The sequence below is a fragment of the Tenrec ecaudatus genome, chromosome 12, assembly GCF_050624435.1.
Source record: "Tenrec ecaudatus isolate mTenEca1 chromosome 12, mTenEca1.hap1, whole genome shotgun sequence".
Lineage (NCBI taxonomy): Eukaryota > Metazoa > Chordata > Mammalia > Afrosoricida > Tenrecidae > Tenrec > Tenrec ecaudatus.
In genome coordinates this window covers 141,597,637-141,613,247 of record NC_134541.1, presented here as the reverse complement: position 1 = coordinate 141,613,247, position 15,611 = coordinate 141,597,637, and the positions used below count along the sequence as shown (strand labels likewise).

The 15,611-nt window shown below is 46.4% G+C and overlaps 1 long non-coding RNA gene and 1 other non-coding gene across 2 annotated transcripts in view; one reads left to right on the top strand and one right to left on the bottom strand.

Annotated features, from left to right (window-relative positions):
• The first annotated feature begins 10,455 nt into the window (after positions 1-10,455).
• LOC142422176 (uncharacterized) overlaps positions 10,456-15,611 on the top strand; it is a 35,932-nt gene continuing 30,776 nt past the window's right edge. The window contains exon 1 of the long non-coding RNA XR_012779060.1: positions 10,456-10,515. This is a non-coding gene — a long non-coding RNA (uncharacterized LOC142422176). The remainder of the gene's footprint in view (positions 10,516-15,611) is intronic.
• On the bottom strand, positions 13,028-13,134 carry LOC142423530 (U6 spliceosomal RNA). Its single transcript, XR_012779161.1, has one exon. It is a non-coding gene; the product is annotated as a U6 spliceosomal RNA (small nuclear RNA).

The window sequence follows — 15,611 nt, the reverse complement described above, 5'->3', positions numbered from 1 at the left end:
ATGCAACCTTGGGGCCAGTGTTGCCCCAATGTAGCCGCTGCAGAGGCTGATCCTCTAGAGCCAGAATGGATGGCAGTGGGGGTGATCGGTGTGTGATAAATGACAAGATTAACACTTTTATCTGGATCAACTTGGTAAGCCTTTCTCTGGCTCATGTGTTCTGCTACAAATTGGCAGGTTTCAGGAGTAAGCTTTCTCAGACTATTTAGCTGTGGATCCCCCTTAGGGTATCAAATAAATGTCAGAGTTCTTCCATGGGACTATTAAATTCGGTCTAATCCAATTTATGTTCTCCAAGAAGCTTTTGAGAATCATTTAATATTCTTACATGATCTTTTCTAATCTCGTGTTTCTGCGGCCTAATTGTGGTCCGATTCTCCACTGTTCCTACCTAAGTATGGAGACTGGTAGCTTCAGTCTTATCAGGATCAATCACTCACCCTGCCTGAGAGACAGTTTTCCTGACATGCATATAGGTTTGTTGTAGCATGTCACTGTTGGGTGTGGCTATCCATGCAGTGGATTATACCAGCTTCTGAGAAAAATTTCCTGGCAGGCTCCAGCACCTTTCTTATGAAGAATTGACACATAGTAGCACTGTTAACCATGTCTTTAGCCAGAGTTTTAATATGGTACCTCTTATTAGGAGGTCTATGATTTAATTCAGGGACAGTGAATGCAAATCTTTCATGATCTGCAGGATCCAATGGAATCATGGAGAAACAATCTTTTACGTCTGTCACAAACATTTCCCAATCTTTTGGAATCATGCTAGGTGAAGGGAGACCTGGCTGCAGTGTCCCTATAAGCTGTATAAGAGAATTAATAGCTCTTAAGTCTATGCACATCCTCCATTTGCCTGATTTCTTTCTAATTACAAGTACAGGGGAATTCCAGGGGCTGAGGGTCTATGCTACGTGCGTTAGTCTGGGTACTTTAGAGAAACAAATCCACAGACAGTCACATGTATAAGAGAGTTTTATATAAAGGGTAAGTGCATATCAAGAAAACATTCCAACCCAGTGCTGCCCAAGCCCACAAGTCCAACATTAACCCATATGTCCAACGCCAGTCCACAAAGTCCTCCTCCATCTCACACAACACACAATAGGACGCCGAATGCAGGAGGAAAGCCAAGTCAGTGAACATGTAAGCATCTCAGCACTTCTTCTATCATCATCATCATCATCATCATCATCATCATCATATTACTACTACTTATCTGCCAGCCGCCCAACTGGCTCCTCACTTCAAATAATTTCTCCGATTGACTCCACATCCGATGGGGTTACATAACCATTGTATGGGACGATTTCTCCTTCAGGAGACCTTCCCTTGGTACCAGTCCCCACAATCAAATGTGTCCAAGGGGCAGTTGTGAAATGGGAGGGGGCAAAATTAAAGAGCCAGCAGACAAGATAAAGCATGCAAGTGCTCACCTCTGGGACAGTCATGATCTCAGCAGCCAGGTCCACGTAGAGAGAGAGAATATATTTCTAATCAAGGTTTATATACACTCAGGGGGCATGTGAGCCCCCCCTAATTGCAGGTAATGGCATATGTAACAGGAATGGGTTATACAGTAGGCATACATGTGACAGGAGGGGGACAAGCTAGGGGTGTACACACAATAGGAAGGGGAGGCACTAGGAGCATACATGTGACAAGGTGGGTGAACCCTTGAGTCAAGATGGCAGCTTGAACTTGTTCCACACTGAGTCTTAATGTCTTTCGGCTCTCCTTCAGGGGAACAATCCATTATCCTTCTCAGAGGGAGTGGGCTCTACTAGGGTGGGACAGACTATAGGGTCTGATTGCTTAAATGGCTGATACCTTTCAGGCAGATAACCTTTAAGCAGTTGACCTTCAAGTGCATAGTCATTGACCATGTGTTAGCAAGTAGTGCCTTAAGTTTGGCATCTAATATGGGGGACAACATGGGGAATAACCTTTCTGTTTCCCACAGTACCCCTTGGGATCACCCCCTATGCTAGCTAGTCCCATGGAGATTCCTGCAACACTCTTCCGTGTAGACATCTGGGGCCCTCTCTGGACCTCTGCCATTCCGTTTCCACTTTGGACCCCCTACTCTGATTCTCTGGGCCTGGCTCCTCCTCCTCTGAGTCAGGGATGCTTTTTATTCTGCCATGTGAGTTGTGGATGCACTGAAGCTGGGAGCCCCTGCACACACCCATCAGAGAACTGAAGTGAATTGGAATATCAAATGCCACTCAAAATCCAGAGAAAGGAATCTTCAGAGAAGCACAGCAACAGTCTGTTTACCAGGTTCAGAAACCGCTGAACACATGTATTTGAAAAACCAAAACACACACATTAAAATGTGATACATTTCTATAGGCTGGATATTGCATACCGTGAGAGGGAGAAACTCTTGGTGCCAGTCATTAGCGGAGCCCCACATCCAATGGGCTTTGACTTAAAAAACCCACCAGGTGCTCATGTGAACACTCAAAACAAGCCTTCCTCTTCTGACACTGGAAAACAGGACCATTCTCAACTTGAAAGATTTCTCACCAGAGAAAGGTCAATTACATTGACGTTTCAGAGTTGGAGGTGAACTACTTCTCCTACCAAACACATCCCCCACATCCTACCCATGACACCTACGTGTGGGACATAGTCAACTGAGATAAAAAGTTCAAAGGTAAAGAATGTGGATACTGCAATGAAGGAAAGGTACACGAACAGGGGAGAATATAAACCACAGCACAGGCATGAAGGTCAGCGCCCCACTACCCAGGCCCTATCACAGATGCAGACTCAATCCGAGGATCACACAGAAAACCCCCTGTTCTCTCACTTCATCAACATCAAGATTCCCATGAGAGTAATTGTGGATTACAATTTAGAATGGGAAGAACCTACCCCTCTGAGGAGAAAAAAAGAAATGAGATTTAGCAAACATTGTCTAACTCTTAGCAGAGTAACATAAATTCTCACAACCCTTAGTTCTCAGAACAAAGGTGATAAATGTTTCTAACTCAATGAAATAGTAAGATCAACTTTTCATTTATTTCAATACATCAATCTTATTGGAACATTGATTTTCTGTGTAATTAATATTTAGTTTGTATAGTACTGTAAGGTTTTCCATTTTTATTTTTTATTAACCCTGAACTGAGTAATTTTTCAATCTCTCAAACAACCAATATTCTTCAGCAAATTTCCGTACTTTTTCCAACACAAGTGTGCAGTACACATGGTTCTAGGAATGGGGTGCTGTATGAAACAGAGTCCTTCTTCAAAGAAGAGGAGACTGTAAGGTTTATTTGGGCGCGAAACAGAACCAGAGATCCAATTAAAGTTTTAGAAGCAGGCTTTACTGAGAAGCTTGCGGGACGGGTTCAGCAACTCAGGGTATTGAGTTATTGAAGCGGCGCAGTGAGAAACTTTAGCTGTGTTTTTATTACCCCCCCCCCTTGCTAGCAAGCACGGTGTGTGTGTGTGTGTGTGTGTGTGTGTGTGTGTGTTTACACAAGGGATTGTAAAAAAACGGAAGCAGTCATTAAATTTTCCGGGAATTGGGTGGGAGTTGGGCAAATTGGCTGAGCAAGCATCTTTTAGTGAGAACACACACTTTTGGACATTTGTGGTTTACCGAAGGGGGGGGGGTTGATGAGGGGTAAGTTTCAAAAACTAACATGGAAGCGCCTGAATCAAAATGGAGTTTCTTGTGCCAAGGTCATACATCCCAGACTCCACCTTACAAGGAAAATAGACGACGCCATCTTTTCAGTAACTGCTTCCTGCTGGCAATGGACGACGATTAAGGGAGAAGGGGGGTTTGTAAGGCAGAGTACTGGGATTCTGGGACCGGCACACGATGGGGGAATTCATATTGAGTTTCCAGGAGAAATTCATATTGGGGTTCATATGGCTGTAACATCATTTGGTGAACTGCAGCTTGGGTGATGTCACGGAGCCGGCTTTGGAGGAGCTGGATAAGACAAGGAGCGATTAAAAGCAAAATTGTAACTAAAATTACAGGTCCTAATATGGGGGCTAAAAAGGAGTAAAGAGAAGTGTTCCACCAGGAAGATGTCCCATCTGTTTTTGATCTAGTGCTCTGTAACTCACGGCTTAGTTCATTAAGGGTCTGGATATTGGTTTCCACAACTTCCGACTCATTGATGTAATAACAGCATTCCTCCTGGAGGAAGAGGCAGGTTCCTCCTTTTTCTGCTGTGATGAGGTCTAGAGCGCAGCGGTTCTGTAAGGTAACTTGAGCAATAGAAGTTATTTGTCTTTGCAAGGAGGCTAAGGATTCTGTGGAGGTATCAAGTGCCAAGTGGAAGCATTCAGTTAACTGATTGGTTGTGGTAATGGAGTGTCCCAGGGCGCCACCACTCAGTCTCACTGTGACTGTTGATGAAGCTAGGGAAAGGCTGCTCTTTTACTGCGGTGACTAAGTGTCTGGGTGTATTTGGTCTGGAATTCAGCTGGGGTGTAGACAGTGAGCTGCGGAACTAGTGACAGGTCGGCACAAGAGGGTAGACATGCTACCGATGTTAAGATGTTTGGTGAGTGTATGATTGCACCAGAAGAAAAATCTTGCTGGTGCTGTTATTGGCTGGGAAGGTGGCATTGTGGTGTTGCACAGTTGAGTGGATGCATTGGAGTAACAAAACAGCACCTGTGCATACCCTGGTGTGAAGTAAAAAAGCGACATTGGGGATAATTATGGATTGCGTGGTGGAGACCTTAAGTGCAGATGACCAGCTGGGAACTGGGACTGCTGCTAGAGGAGGGCATTCCAGGGCTACACACATGAAGCAAGTGGAAAGGTTGCCTAATCCAGCAAGGTTGGTGATGGCCAGTCCCTGCTGTAGCAGGGTGAGCCAGGAGAAGAGAGACCCAAAAGGTTTAGAAATTTTGTTAGTGAGTTGATGTTCTTGGATCTGAATATTACGGTGGATGGTGGATTGGACCTGGGCTAGCGACCTCCATATGAACAGTCTAGCATTAGGGTATGTGCTGTGGGAGTTAAAATACCAGCTTCCCTTGACTGGTTTAGTTTACCTGTTGTCCCACGGGTCAGGGAAGGTTAAGGTGAATTTTGTTCCTGACAAATAGAACCGGTGGGATTTGGTTATGGAGGAGGGGTGAGCATGGTGACTATTGCAGGACTTCCAGGGGCACCCTGTGTTTTCTCCTACCCATTTTTGTTCACAAGCGGGGTTAGAGGTTTGGTCATATAGAAAACAAACAATGGGGGGGGGAAACAATGGGGGAAGTTGGTTTTGGGAGAACGTGTGCATTCGGGGAGTTGGAACCGTGTTTGAACGAGGTGAAATTAAGGTAGACTTGACCGGAACAACCAATGACCAGGTAATCAGCTGTGGCTAGGAGATAACTTTTTCCTGTGAGTAGGTGATGCTGGCGATATTGGGAGTTAGTTACATTTTCAGTGAGAAAGAATTTCCAGGCGCAAAGGGAAGTTATGCTAGGATTAGCTGGCTGGTTTGGTGAGGTGAGTGAGACAGACATAAGGCCAGTAGACCGAGCAAACCACTGGGGGTCATGGTTAGTTTTGATTGCCGGTTTGACTCTGGACAGGTGTATCCAAGAGTGTAGGCCCACTACCTTGACGGTTGAGGGAGTGGTGAGGATGAAAGTGTACGAACCTTCCCACTGGGGTGCCAAAGGTTTGGGTGCTAAAGATTTAATTAATACGGTGTCTCCAAGGTGTACTGACTTTGGGAGGTCGGGAGAGGCTGGAGAAGGTTCAGGGATAGCGGAGTTAGCATGTTGTCTTAGGAAGTCGCGGAGTAAGGACAAGTATGGTAAATAGGAGGCTAATGGAGGGCTGTCGCACGGAGGAAGAGGGGAGAAGAGGAAGGGCTGCCCATAGAGTATTTCAAGTGGACTGAGGCCGGATGGATCCCGGGGGGCCCACACGCAAACGGGTAAAAGCAAAGGGTAATAGCTTTCATAGTGTAACAATAACATCCTGATAAAATTGCTCTAAGCACAAACAATTTCTTGGGACTAATCTTATTTTAACAAGGGCAACTGTGACTTCAGTTTACTCATTGCCGCTCAGAACTTGGGAAAACATAAAGACACTGTTTTAAGAGAGTTATTAATACACTTCAGTTAAAACTCAGTGATTTAAAAAAATTTCCCCTTTATTTTATAACTAACCCTGAAAAATTAAAAGGAAGCTATCTGCTGAGGCTGTGGTTTCTCCAAAAAGCTGCAGGGTACTGAAGCAGAACATTTGGTTTAACCCCTTCCTTACTTCTGCTTGGGTCTGCTTAACAATTCCAGTTTTGTTTTTAATAAAAGTAACCTTAGGCTTAGTCGGTGGGTTTTTGAAATTGGAAACTGGGGCTGGGATGAGGGTGTGGCGGTGGCCTGACTTAAGAGGGCGATAAATGGGAGAGCATTGCTGGAGAAGGAGATAATAGCATGTAACTTGGTTAAAATATCCCTTCCCAGAAACAAAACAGGGCACAAGGGGATAACTAAAAAGGAGTGAGAAAATGGGAGTTGATTTTTCTAGCTTCAATGGTTTGCTTAGTGGCAGCAGCAAGAGCACAAAGGCACGACAGTCACCCGCAAACAGTAGGATCTAATTGTTTGGAGAGGTAGGCGACTGGGACGGGAGAGGAGCCTATGGGCTGCACTAGAACTCCTAATGCTAATTGTTGTCTTTCATCTGTGCACAGAAAAAAAGGTCTAGAGGGGTTTGGTAAAGCAAGGGCGGGAGCAGTGCAGAGGGCTTTTTGTAACAGAAGGAAGGCACAACGCACCATCTGAGGGGAAGTAAGGGGACCCACGGGGAATTCTTTGGCTGCCTGATACAGAGGTTTGGCTAAAAGTGAGAAGTTGGGGATCCACTGTCTAAAGAATCCCGCTAATCCTAAAATGGAGGAGATTTTTGATGCAGTCCAGGGAGCAGGGAGAGCTTGTATGGCCTTGATCCTGTCATATGTGATTGCCTGGTGGGTGGGGATGATAGACAGGCCAAGGTATGTAACTTCAGTGAGAGCTATTTGAGCCTTGGAGGGGGAGACCTTGTAACCCTTGGAGTTTAGGAAGTTTAGCAGAATGGTGGCGGCGGATATACTATCTGATTCAGAGGGGGAGCATATTAACAAGTCATCTACATATTGTAATACAACTGACGGAAACAGATCTTCGGCTAGAGTTTGTCCGAATAAATGAGAGGAATCTCGGAAACCCTGCATGAAAACTGACCAGGAAAGTTGCTGGGATAAATCAGTAACAGGGTTATGCCACGTAAATGCAAATAAAAACTGAGTATCTGGGTGAAGAGGAATGGTGAAGAAAGCATCTTTGAGATCTAGTATGGTGAAGTGGATGGTGTTTGCCGGGATACGGGATAGGAAGCTGTAGGGGTTGGGCACTACAGGAGTGATAGGGACCGCTGCTGCATTAATTAGGCGGAGATCTTGTATAAGGCGGTATTGTCCATTAGGCTTTTTTACTGGTAAAATGGGAGTGTTACAAGGGGAATTTACCGGCGTCAGCAAACTTTGTTTTAATAATCTATTATGGGCTTAAGGCCTAATTGGTGTGTTTTGAAATAGGGAACTGTGGTCGGTTGGGGTAAACTTCAGGATTTTTTAGTTTAATTAGTACCGGGGTATGATGGGATGCAACGGAGGGGGTGCTTGTGTCCCACACCTCCGGTAATACTTTTGGTAAACGGGAAATAACAGGGGGTTGTGGTGTGTGATCCTGACTGTTGAGCATGACCATTAGGAGATTAGAGGAGGTTGAGGTGCTAGAAAAGGAAATAGTAGCCTTTAATTGCCTAGTAGCGGGGCTGGGCAGGAGGGGATGACTAGGAAGGAGTGCGAAAATGGAGTTTTATCAAACGTGCAAAACAGCGGTTGGGTTTCCCTAGGGGTTGAGGGGGACCCATCAATTCCCACCACAGAAATCTGGGAAGGAAAAGTAGGGCCCGAGTGAGAAGGGATCACAGAATAGGTAGCCCCCGTATCCACCAAGAAAGAGATGGACTCACCCGTTACCTGGAGCATGACCCTAGGCTCGGCGAGGGTTATTGGAGTTGAGGGGCTAGGGCTTCTTCAGTCCATGAACCCCAGCAACTCCATACCTTGTAGCTCTGTGTCTGGAGCTTCCTGGATCTCTGCGCCTCGGCTTTGCGGAGCCGGGGGCAGAGCCAGGGTCGGGCAGTCCGACTTCCAGTGGCCCGGCCATTTGCACAGCAGGAAAGGTTTGGTAGGAGGCTTGGGGTTGGGGCAAGCTTTTTCCCAGTGGCTGTCGCGGCCACACTTGAAGCAGGCTCCTGATGGTAAGCGCTGGCTCCCTTGGGGAGCATGGCGACAGACGGGATTACCTACCGGCCTTAGGGCTGCTACCAGGGCTTGGGAATGGAGGCTAACCATCTGTTGGACCCTCGCCTGGTGAGTGGCTTCAGCTGTCTCCTCCCGGGTGTTGAAAACTTTAAATGCCATTTTCACCAGATCCTGTATAGGAATTTCAGGGCCCTCCTTAGCCTTTTTAGCTTTTTTCTGATGTCAGGGGCTGACTGAGACATGAAGTCAGAGGCCAAGATAGAAGCCCCGCTTTTAGACCCTGGGTCTAAATGAGTGTACTTTTTGAGTGCCTCCTGGAGGCGGTTAAAAAAAAAAAGAGCAGGGTTTTTATCTGCCTTTTGGGTGACTTCCCTTAATTTGTCATATTTGACAACCTTGCAGGAAACTGTTTTTAAGCCCTTAATGAGGTACCTGAGCATTAGGTTTCTGTGGGGAAAGTTGGACCCCCGGCCAGGCTGGTAATTTTAACGGGTTTTTTTTAGTGGGATGGCATGCTCCTCCAAGGGGACATTTGGGTTAATAGCGTGGTCTTTGTTTGCTAGCTGGCGGCCTGCATCAGAGACTTGCTTACACTCTTCGGCGGTAAGGGTAGAAGCAAGGATTACTTGGATGTTATGCCAGGTTAAATCATACGTTTGGGTAATGTAAGTAAATTTTTTAATAAACTTAAAGGGGTCTGCCAAGAAAGAGCCCAGGCGGGTCTCCAATTGTGACAGGTCCTGTAAGGAAAAAGGGACATGGACTCGAAAGAGTCCCTCTATGCCTGCAACCTCTCTTAAAGGACAAAGGGCAGCGGGAGGGTTGTGGGAGCAGGTATGAGAGGCAACCGGTGAGGACAGGGGAGAGCTATCAGGCGGGTGATCAGATGACGCAGCGGGCAGGGGAGACTTATACGGCACAGGAGCGGCGCGCTGAGGAGCTCGGCTGGCTCTTCAGGGGTTTGAATGTCAGGTTCCTTCTACGGAACCCACAGATTGGGGGAAATCAATCTTTAGTAGTGAGGAGAGGGAGAAAGAGGGGAGGAGCAGAAGACAACTGTGGCATTTTCAGGAATGCCCAATCTTGATGCTCACCTGAGCATGCATCAAGGGAAAGGAGGTCCGGTCTGCGTGGTATAGCTCAGGGAGCAGGGCATGAAATCATTGTCCGAGGATGACGCAGGCTTGTCAAGTCTCTTGATTTTGCAAGGCTCAGGACTCCTCAAATTGGGTGGTGGTGGGGAGCTCATGTGCAAGCCATATGGTGCCAGGAGAGACGTGTTAAAGTGGGGCAGGTGGCATCAGATGCTGTCAACCGGTGAGTCTCTGTGGTCTGTGCAACTGAGGTGTCTCTTGGGGAAATGCCCTCCACCCACTTTTCTGTCCGTTTGTCTTCTGTCTGTCATGGCTTGTGTGTTGTTGTGTTTCAAATGCAAGCAGGGCCACCCGAAGGGAACAGCAGGGCTTCTGTAAGGTCTTTCAGAGACAAGAGAGAAGTGAGACCTTTAATTGAGTTAGGGAGGGAGGTGAGGTTGTGGGGAACAGGAAATCAAAGGAAATGAGGTGACAGGGGTCTAGGAAAGTGGCATAAAGGGTCGAGCTGGCCCTTTGTCTAGAGCCAGAGAATTAGCTAATTTAAAAGGTATAGAGACCACGAGAGCCACTATTACAGAAAGGAAAAGAAAATTAAGTTTCATACAGACCCACTAACAAACTACAGCTGAGTCTGGCGAGGAAAGAGTTAAATGGCTGTGGGGCCACCGCCCCGATTCGGCTTCGGGACCCCTGGCAGGGACGGGAACGGTGGATAGCCCCCCGGGAGCCGGGAAGGCGTCCTGGAGAAAGAGCCACGGGCGGTTCAGGTAGTCAGCAGGGGAAAGCGGAGAGCGAGCGCGCGCGCGAAGACAAAGGACCTCCAGACTATGTCTGTTTGGGTGCCAGCCATCAGTCTGTGGAGCTGATGAATCCTGCGCATCCTGTGGTTGGTGCGGATCGCCCCGGCTGCGCCCGGAGACGGCAAAGGCAGCTCCGTCCGCCCGGGAGCGGTCTGCAGGGGTCCCGACGCCGGAGGAGTCCGTTTCCCCAGCGAGCCTCCGCCCGGCCCCGCCCCTCGCATAGACCCCGCCCACCGCGCGCGGTGGGGGGGAAGTTCCGGTGGAGCCCACTTCCTCCCGCTGCGAAGGCTCAGTGAGCGCCCCGCGAAGGTGAGTGAGGCTGTGCTTCTTCGTCGCTCCCAGGCGCCGAGTCCCCTGCAGGCCTGGCGGCCGCAGCTGTATCTGGGTCCCCGGGGACCGTGCAGTCCCCGCACCTGTCCGCTCGCGTTGCAGGTCGCCGTGACCCCCTGGGGAGTTTCCGGTCAAATCCTTTCTGAGCTGCTTACGGGCCTCTGCCTTCGGCCCTGGGAATACTCTGTCCCCCTTTTCCTGCTCAGAGCCCCTCGTGCATCCTCACCCTGCACGCCGGAAAGGCCCAGTTGGGGGTGGGTTCTTGCGTGAGCTTTATTCCCTCGGCGTCAGGTCGCTGGCATGAGAGCGAGGGACCCCAGAGTGGCCTTTGCTGAAAGGAGAGGGCAGTCTTGCAGTCTTCCCGCCCCCGCCCCCCCCCCAATGATGCCTGGGGTCTGTCTTAGAGCTTAGCTTCGCAGCACCGTGCTTCGTAAAGGGAGGGCGCCGAAGCAGTGACGGCTATGCGGACACCAGCTCTCCGCACGGATTAATACCTCACATAGACGGCGGAGGCCCACCTAGAATGAGCCTCCATCGAATGCTTTCGGGCCGGGATCCAAGGTTGTGATTTACCGTCACCTCTCTCCAGGCGGCCCAGGGAGTGGCAGTCGCTCTGACAGACGCGCGCGCGCGCGCGCGCGCGCGCGCGCGCGTGTGTGTGTGTGTGTGTGTGTGTGTGTGTGTGTGTGTCCTTGTAGAGGTCACCAAACTGGAGACAGTAAAGGGGTCTCCTAGACAAGAGCCGTGTCCTATCAGTCTTGCCCTGGCTGCATTGGTCAGAAGGCCCTGGACCCATATTGTTAGCCCTCTATCTAAGGATGGAAGTGTCTGTCATTGTGATGGATTGCTTGGCCACCAATCAAGCTTTTGTGACCATTTCTTTTGCCCTGCCTCTCCACCACTGCTCTCCTTATCTCACATCTCAATTGTGAACCAGGGAAACCATTTCAACCTATTGACTTCCCTCATCCAGATGATGTGTTTGTGTCTTTGTGTTGTCTTTGTATAGTAAGATTTAACAAATGTTCTCTTTAGACTGTATTTAAAATGGGGTCTCCTTTTTACTCTAAAACAGATCTTCACTGTGTGTCCCTTCTGAATCATTTCTGCCCATTGGAAACTAGCTTGTGCTCTGTTTTAGACTGCAAAGAGACTCTAATCTAACATATAATTTAAGAGAAAATTTATTACATCTTAAGCGAGACAACTTGAATACAGAGACTTGGACATCACCCGGATGAAGGAGATCATTAGTGCCGGTCAGGGAAACATGCAAGTCAGGGATCTAATGAAATAACATTACCACAAAAGAAACTGCCACAAGGTCACGATTGGTGGAGTATCAATACAGCACTGCTATGAGTGGGACTACAGAAGCAGGGCCAGGTCCATAATTGGGGCGCCTACATTGTCAGAGCATTTTACAAGACTGGTCCAGGGACATCTGACCCAGGCAGTCAAGGCTAAACTGCTAAGGCATGGCTCCTGACTCTAGGACCCCCTGGATTGGCTGGAGAAGGGTGGAGGTTGTCCACTTTCCAAGGTCCTCTGACCCTGGGCAGATTTCATCTGTATCCTTGCTTAATGATCAGAAAGAGTTCAGTGGAGGCTTAATCTATGGGAGACCCTTCATTTGGACTTTAAGCAGTCCCTGCCATCCACAAACCTTTACTAACTGGGGTGCCAAGACATCTCTACTATAGTCCATGAGATGTGAAGAGCCCCACTTGGGGATGTCTCCCCAAATGAGCCTCACCTCAGAGATTGGTTTTATTATTGGCTCTTTTCTCTTTAATACTGCGCTCTTCCACCCACTACCACCCCTGCCCCTCCACCCCGTCCCATCCCTCTTGGCTTTTTTTTTTGGCTGTATTTTTTAGTATTGCTGGCCCAGATTTTAAGCCCACTCAGGTTTTTTTAATAGGGAATTTTGATTTCCTTTTACATCCTCTTGATTTTCAGAATCCAGCAATTATTTATTTTTCAGGTCCTTTTAAGTAATAATCTGGAGAAAGAATAGATTTTCTCCTCCTGTAAAGAGGTCCAGTTTTGAAAATCCACAGGGGAGTTCTACTCTTGTCCTATAGGGTCACTGTGAGTCAGAATTGAGATTCGATGGCAGTGAGTTTTGGTTTTGTGCATTCATATTATATTTTAGTGACACATGCCCTCAAGGCCAGCACTTTTTTTGTTGTTTTGAGTTATTTTCCACAGTGACATAGACTTTAAATCAGTCATTTATCACTTATCCTAGTATATACAGAAAACATTTCTTGGAACCAAATTCTAAGAATGTAAATTATTTTTATCCTTTTTGATTTATTTACTCAATTGTTAACTGTTTCTTCAATTAGTTGGATTTGACTGTGTAAGAACTGTGTCCTACTAACATTAGGTTCTCATTTTTAAAAATTGTGTCATAATTGTTCCTAATACAAGACAACATCCAGACATACTATTCTTCTTTTTTTTCTTTTCGTCTTTTTTTTTTTTTAATATGGAACGCTTCACGAATTTGCATGTCATCTTTGCGCAGGGGCCATGCTAATCTTCTCTGTATCGTTCCAATTTTAGTATATGTGCTGCCGAAGCGAGCACCAGACATACTATTCTTATGTATAGTAAGATATCATCTTATTTAAAATAAGTGGCCATTTTCTCTGTTCCTATGCATGGTAATACTTAAATGTTCTAACCTTTTATGCAAGTGTTCTTGAGAAAAGGCTTGTTTTATTCACTGCTTTATTTTGTTAGTGATGCCATCGGATCTTAAACCCTTCCTATGGTTTCTAGGCTCTAATCTATGTGTGACCAGATGGCCACCTCGTGGGACACAACTGCTGTCATTTCATGGAGCTGCCAATCCTTGAACCACTGGAGCAGTAGGGCTTCTTCGCTGACTAATTTAGATAGGCCATGCCGACATGTTTTTCATTACAGACATGGTGATTCTTAATGGGAATTACTATTGTTTTTCAGATTTAGTCATATTTTCAACAGGATACCAATGTGCATACATACGTATGAATGTGCCGTCATCATGTTTAATTTCTCCTTGGGTAAGGGGCCTTGGAGATAATGCCATCTCGTGGCACCGTCATGTGGTAGAGAGCTGAAAGCTCCATAATGTCTCTGGAGCATCATGTTTGGGGAAGCAACTCTCCAGGCCTGTGTTTCTGCAGTAATGCAGACTCAGAGGAACAGTCCAGTACCAGGGATTGTGCCAACTTGAAACCTTCATTGTCCCTAACGCCCCAAAAAACAAACTCACTGCCACAAAGTCAATTCTGACTTAGTGTACCTGTGTAGGTGTCAGATTCAAAATCTATATAGGAGCAACCAGCCTGATTTTCCTCTTACAGAGCTGCTGGTAGGGTTGAACTGCCAGCCTGAAGGTAGCCAATGAAGCCAGAATTCTCTTTCTTACCTTAGAAATGAACCAAATCAAGCAGATGCGATCAAACCCACACCAACTCCTGGAGACTCCGTGTGTGTCAGAGCACAGGGATGTTGCAGAGGGGTTTCAGTGACTGGTTTCTCAAAGTGCATCACCCAGGCTTTCTGCCCTGGAGACCCGGAGTAGACACAGACTTCCTATGTCTCCATGAACACCTATCCAGGGTAACCATCTGGAGTGCTCAGGGACATGAAACACAAAGCAAGGCACACATGCGTGCATGTGCACACGCCTTTAAAAGCCAATACTTAGGACAAGTTGCAGATCTTCCAGAGAAGGGAACCTCAAAGCTATACAATGAGGTTGACTTTCTAGCTAGAACATGGGAAACCACGCAGTTGAATGTGTAAAATTTGCAGGACCCTGAAAAATAAAGTCAGTCTGTTAATTTTCAGTCTCACAAGTTTCTCTGTGAATCATACAATTGTACTGTAACCTCACTGGACTCTACAGTAGCTAGGGCATAAAATTAATATCAACTTTAATAACTTCAAGAAATGCTATTTGTATATTGGTTATTTCTGAGTTTTTGTGGAAGATAAACAGGTATCCTAAGAATTTTAAAGATGTACAATATTTGAGGAATTATAACACATATTTATTACATTCTCTTTTGCACAATAATACTACACTGTTTAGCATTATCTATCAGAAACAGCTATGCAGTGGCTTCAAAAGGCTCGTGGGTAAATGCCATGATCTTTTTCCATTTTTCCATGACCTTTTTGAAAGCCCTTTGTGCATTCCTGGCATGAAGGATTGGCTACCAATGAGCTCCTTGTATCTCAATTAGATAATAGTTTGGTAAATATCAATCATTTTGCTTACCATTTGATTCCATGTGGTGACCGTATGTGGTTTCAGAGTAAAACTATAATGGCTAGTTTTAGAAGTTGGTTGATTTCTTCTATGGTACTTCTTGGGTGCCTCCACTCTTTTGTTTAATAGCTAAGCACGCTGTTCGCACTACTTGGGGACTCCATTTAGGGACCTTCATCTTGAAGGGTGAGTGCTTGTGGTCAGAGCCCTGCATCGCCTGATGTGTCCTGAATTAGCTTCCCTTACAAATTGGCCTTTTCTGGGGCTGCTTATCTTTCTCCGTTGTCTTTTATGTATTCCTATAATGATGTTTTGTTGTATGCCGAATATATGAAGAAAGGGACCTTTTTGTCACAGTGGTTAATGTGCAGGAGAAAGATGCATCTGCTCGCTCCAGTAAAGATGTACAGGGGTGGGAGTCCTACAGGGAGTTCTACTCTGTCTGATAGCTCTGCTGTGCGTTGGATTAGGTGTGGTGGCAGGGAGTTATGTGTGGACAAGACCAGGCCTTATTCTTGACCGTTTATTGGTTATTTGAGGCCAAATAAAATTAGATTCACATTTTTGTGGACTCCTTTGTGAAGTGCAAAAAAAAATTGGTTGTGACAGTTTTGGAAACATCTATTTGTGGAGGACAGTTGTTTTGAAACTTGCTACCTTTTTATTGACTTCATTCTCTTTTTATTCATTTCTTCATTGAAGTCTCAATGACATGCTTTTCTGACATTCTAACATTTATCTAAAATTTATTTGGTCAACCCTGGGGTTTGACTATCCTTTCAACATATCAAGTATACTC